A 6,363-nucleotide genomic window follows, 5' to 3' on the forward strand; every position below is an offset into this window, starting at 1 on the left:
TATTGTTTTAAGGTATGAGAGGTCATTTATTTTCTATTGGAAGTGATCGTTAAAGTAATTATCAAATCATCCCTAGATGTTGACGACATTGGAAAAGTCGTCATGAAGTGTGATAAAAAAAATTGAATGGGCCTTAGTCAGCGGCAATTGTCACGTCTTTAGTTTGGTTCCAAATGAAAAATTATAGAAACTTTGACTAAAACATGAACATGAAAACTTGACCACATTGACATGCATGTGTAGATCGTACCCTCAATTAGGTAATGGAAAAAAGTATGAAAGATATATTTAAACATTTATAAAAATCAATGTTCAATCAACATAGGATTTGATAAATTCTTTTAGAGTGTGTTTGGTTAATATAATATAAGATTACATCTAAGAATAAGATTATCATAATTTAACATTACATGGTATGTTACGTGTACTATTCATTACTTTGTTTGATTTATTTTGTAGAAATAGACAATTACAATGTTTGATTGAGAAAATGTAAGATTAACTGAAACAAAACTTATCAAAAAAATTCTCGTAATATATTTTCTTTTTTAAAAATTAAACTTTCAATATTAAACTAAAAATATTTGGAAGAAACTTTATAGAACATTTGGTAAAACACTATCTAAATTTTATAAAAAAAGAACTTCTTATTTGACATATTATTAATTTAATATTTGATATGAAAAAGTGTCTAAATTATATCTATTTTCTTATTTAAGTGCCTAAACTTTTTTTAGTCAATCTAGGTATCTAACATTACAAACATTATCATTTTAAATGCATTGGTCGTAAGGGACGTTAAAAAAGTACGTTAAGTGACTTGTGTTGTATTTATATATATATTTTGAAAATTTTATTTAAAAATATAAAAATATTATTATATTTAAAAATCCTAATTTCTCTAAAATTAAAAAAAAACCCTAATCCCTAAAAATTATCCCTAAAATCCTTGACCCTAACCTTACTATCTCTCTTTCACGCCACAACCACCATCACAATTCATACCATTTCCCTGGTCGGTCGTCATCACCCTTGTCGTCAAGATGGCCATCAGGTTTGTTGGGTCACCTGGGTGTCATGATTTGTAGCTTTGCTTTTTGTCGAGTTTAGCGTTCATTGGTAGTGGTTCTGGTGGTTGTCTTTAGGTGAAGGTTCGTGTAGACACCCGTTTTTGTCCGGGTCAAAAAATTATTATTAAATATTATTACTATTATTATTATTATTATTATTATTATTATTATTATTATTATTATTATTACCCAAGCACTAAACCTAAAAATCGACTAAATCCACCTATCTCATGTTTCATGCCTTCACCAACCTTTCCATCACTCCATGTTTTCTTCCATGTTTTCTTTCATGTTTTATTCTTCCACTTATACTAATTATTTTCTTATGCTATATATATATGTAAAAGATTATGGAGGCAAAAAGAGGAAGCCATAGATAAGGGAATAAGCCATAGATAGAAGGGAGGCCATACGTGGAGAGAAGAAAAGAGGAAAAATAGAAAACAACATCTCTTGCATTCTGCCGGATTCTCGCCAGTGATCAAGACATTCGATCAACATTCTGAATGGTCAAAAGTTGAGCAAGGCCAGCAGGAACAACATACTGAAAATTCAAGACGATCGGACGGTGGACGGTGGCAGATCGAAAAAAACAAATTCGGACGGTTTTAGGTCTCTTTCCGGTGATCAGAATCTCTGATCAACATTCCGAATAGTGAAAAGTTGTACGATGTCAACACGAACAACATACTGAAAAATTAGGACAATCGGACGGTGGATAATGGCAGATCAGAGAAAATAAAATCTAAACGGTTATCTTTGTATTTTTCTGATTTTGACACTTTGGTTTTTGATATTTGATTTTAACCTTTTAATTTCTGTTTTTACCATTTTAATCCTTGAAGTTCATGTTTTGCTAGATCTATTATTCAAGTAAAATAGTTTCTTTAATTAATTAATTTGAAGCAAGTTATTAATATTTAATAAATGGGTCATATTTAACTTGATATTTTATTCAGGATTTCCACCATTACGACAACGTGTAAGCAAAACAGTACCAATTTTGGGCGCTGTGGGGGTGCTAATCCTTCCTCACGTGTAACCGACTCCCAAACCTGATTTAATCGAATCTTTGGTAAACGCATACCAACTTTTGTCTTAAAAAATGATTTTTCTTAAAATTGTTTTTAAAAGACGTTTTTAGGTATTCGACCTACCTAACCCAAAGGTTGATGGCGACTCTATCCAATTTTATCCAAATCAATTCCAAATCACTCCATTTTCAAAAATTAAGTCGTAACTGTTTTTAAAATAATAAAAAAATGTTCCGCCTAAAAATGGTTATGACAACTTGGAGACTCCGTTGGGGACTTTTAGAGAGTCAGGTGTTAGTCGCTTACACATTTTCTTTTTCTTAAAATTGTTTTTAAAAGACGTTTTTAGGTATTCGACCTACCTAACCCAAAGGTTGATGGCGACTCTATCCAATTTTATCCAAATCAATTCCAAATCACTCCATTTTCAAAAATTAAGTCGTAACTGTTTTTAAAATAATAAAAAAATGTTCCGCCTAAAAATGGTTATGACAACTTGGAGACTCCGTTGGGGACTTTTTAGAGAGTCAGGCTGTTAGTCGCTTACACATTTTCGTTTGGTGGAAATTATGAGTTTGAATATTTAGTTAACTTATGATCCTTTTATTGAAGTTTGTAATTGCTTCATTTTTTGTTATACTAACATTTTGATTTTTACTTTCAGATATGTCCAAGTTTTTATTGAGTGGTGTCGTTTTCCTTCTGAGTCAAATGGTTGAATGTTCCTCCTCACAAACATCGCGGGCATTTGCATACCATAAGCTCACTTACGAGCTTTGTCCCGTTAGGTAAAGGTGAACGCTACGCTTACGTGAGAAAAATTGATTTTCTCCGTATGGGCTTTAGCAAGTAACTTATGGGGTATATGCCTTATGTTTATGAGCGAAACATTGAGTTTCCTCGTATGGACATAGGGAAATGTATCCTCTCGAACTGAAATCGATCCTCACGAGCCTGTAATGGGCCAGGGTTGAGGGTTTGGTAGACCAATGGGGAACCAACATTAAGGAAAATTCAAGTACATTTTTCCCATTAGATCCAAAACTATGCATATAGTAAACAGTAGAATGGTCACCATAGACATAGTCATACTGAACCTTTGTTCGTCAGTAGGTACCTGAATTAAGTGTACACAAAGGAGGAGCGTTTCTGAACCTTTTCTTTCGCTTTAAATTTTGTTGAATGACAACATGTGAACTATACCATGTGGTTAGGATTAATTTCTTGTAAATACATCTTTATGGGTAGAAAGCATGTTTGGGTAGGATTACTATCTAATAAAGGCATGAACGAGTAGATATCATGACTGGGTAGGTGTTATATTCACCTCTGAATGACATTTTTATCTGTGTTAACTAATTTCACTTTTTTGTTTGCGTACACTAACTTATCTCCCTTCTTTTGTTTGTGTCATTTTTTTTCATATTTCTCTGCATTCATTTGCATTGTCATAACATAATGCAAGAGGTGTTGATCTATAAAAATGTATTCGTTAAAGCTAAATAATTTGCATTAATTGACAAAGGGGTTGTAATACAAGAGGTGAAAAACACAAAGTTCCAATTATGCTCAATGATAAAATCTGTAAGACAATTCAACCAATAAGACATGGTACCCATAATCGAAGAATATTCCACTCTGATGCATTATAAAGGATTCAGAACGGACCGAGATTTACACCGAGCATATCAAAAGTTAACCTTTTGAGTCGGCAAAACTTGCAGGGACAAGATGAAGGTTGCTGATCTGGAGAGTCTTTTCAAAGACAACAAGAACAAGATGACAAAGTGATAGCTGAAATTGGAGGCCATTGCTGATAAATTCAAGAAAAATGCAAATGAACTTCAGATACTTCTTTCGATGGACGGCTCCAATGGCATATTTGTTGGGAACAAGTTCAACAAAAGAGATGAATGTCAGAGATGCAATCATTCGATATTTCTGGAAACAAGTATAAAGAGCAGCTCATCACTTGCACAATTTAACCAGAGAAGCCGAAGCGGTTCGACAGGGTATCCAACCGGTGATAGACAAAGGCAGAGGACTAGTCAGTCTGTTAGAAACCATTCGGGGTCTAGAGGATTTTTTTCAGAATATACCTTTGATATTTTTGTCTCTTAAAAGATAAAACACTTTTGTCCCAATAAAGATTATTTATAATAACAAACATGTTTTCGGATCAATGCCTCGAACATTTCATGCATTTTTGCATCTACATTTCATTTTTAAGCATTTTCATAAACATGAAATTTCTTCATGGAGGATTCGATGCAGTGTTCATAATCATGTGACACCACATAGAAGCAAGATTTGAACAATTAAGGAAAAAATTGAAATCAGTACAGTTGGAGTCTGATAAACTAATAATAGGACTAAGCCTGCTAGGGATGATATGATAAAAGAGTCCTCATACCCTAAGGGCTACGATGTTAAAGCTATGTGCAATTACCGCATAGGAAGCTCCAAACATTCATCTAAGAATTGTAAGGCACTGAAGCGCAAAATCCAAGACCTGATGGATTCAGGGGCATGTACAATCGAAGAAAGGGGCATTGCATCTACCATTCGCACTGAGAGCATGGTTTTGTTTGAAAACGTTTTGATCTTTCATATTCTATGAATCTTTTAAATGACCGAATTTATGCTACCTTCTAAGGTAGAATAATTGAACGAGTTTTAATCTTTAGTTCTTTGAATATTGAATGAATTAAATATTCTTTTAATTTTTCAAGAATTATAGATTTTTGACATATAACAAGATCAGACCTTTCTTATCCTATTAAAAAAACAAAACAAAACAAAAAAATCCTTCAATTTTTTACCCATAATAATCCATGGAGAGTCATACTGATACATTTGAGTCAATAAAGTTAAACCATTGTCTTTTTAGACGCAAAACGAACATTTTTTTACCAATAAAACTTGCAGACGTTGAATGTTGACTTGAACATTAACCTTAATACTATAATAAATATTGTGGGGCATCCCGAAGCAATCTTCTGAAGATGAGCCTAAGCAATTGAGGCATGCTGGGAGCAAGAAGCAGAAAGGAAAATTACTTCGAAATAATTCTATCATGCATTAATTACATTTTTCATATGAATAGAATCAATCCTGAAAATCTATCCCCCTGGGGATACCTCTTCTATAAAGACTTCTGTGTATGAGATGATGAACGAATTTTATCCATATATGTATGTATATATATATATATCCCTTGTTGTCCCCTTTTGAGCCTATAACATTTTTTCTGATTCAACCCTAACCAAGGATCCCCTCCACATTAAGGGGCAAGGCGGAAGAAATCTGCTCACATGAGTGAAGACATCATTCTAAAAGAGATATCAAAAGGTGAACCAAATTCCAAGTGCGAAAATCCAATTAGGACAAAAAGAGAAAAGAAAAAAGAAGAATAAGAAATTAAAGCAAATAAAATAGAGCAACAATAGCAACAAGAAAAAAAAGAAAAAAGAAAAGGAAAGAAAAAAGAAAAGGAAAGAAAAATAAGAAAAAAAGGCCGATAAGCGAGTCAAATGGCACATCAAACTTCAAACCATGAGATTTATCAAGCACAATTATTCCAGAATCACTTCACTCGAAGATCATAGAGCAACAAGAGAGAGACATATACGAATAGATTCAAATTGAGTTAGACATGATTGAAGGTATCAGAATGAATTGATCATTGGTTTAATACCTTGAAACACTTGTTTGGGCCTACTTATCCTTTTCTTTCATAACCATGAACCATGGCCTACATTAAGTGCCTTAAAAAGTCCCTTCTAATCATACATGGATTTCTAGACAGAAGATGCTATCTTCAAATTTCATCCCGCCCATCAGGATTAATTTTTATTTGCAAAAGGTTTTCTAAAATCTTTAATGCATGATAGAGAAAAATAACAAAGGGGGGTTCAAGACGTAAATTTTGAATGACGTCTTAAAACCAAAAGAGGATTCAAGTTAAAAACCTGAAAAGGTGGCTCGAATGTAAAAAATTGTACAGCTAAGGCAATCGCAAAAATTCCTTGATAAAGCACCACATAATCCGAGCGTGACCATGAAAGTTGGGAGTCGAAGAACACTTCCAGTAGATGAGCATACAAGCTACCACCCCACCAGATCAGTGAACATCAAAGAAATAAGAAGGCCAAACCATTGACCAAACACAATATCCTGAGACTTTTTTATCCTTTCATTACTTAACCTTTTCCCAAAGACAGCTTTGATCTTGACACTTGTCAAATAGTTATAGTTTA

Source organism: Hibiscus syriacus, unplaced genomic scaffold (assembly GCF_006381635.1).
Source record: "Hibiscus syriacus cultivar Baekdansim isolate YM2019G1 unplaced genomic scaffold, ASM638163v2 tig00005406_pilon, whole genome shotgun sequence".
Lineage (NCBI taxonomy): Eukaryota > Viridiplantae > Streptophyta > Magnoliopsida > Malvales > Malvaceae > Hibiscus > Hibiscus syriacus.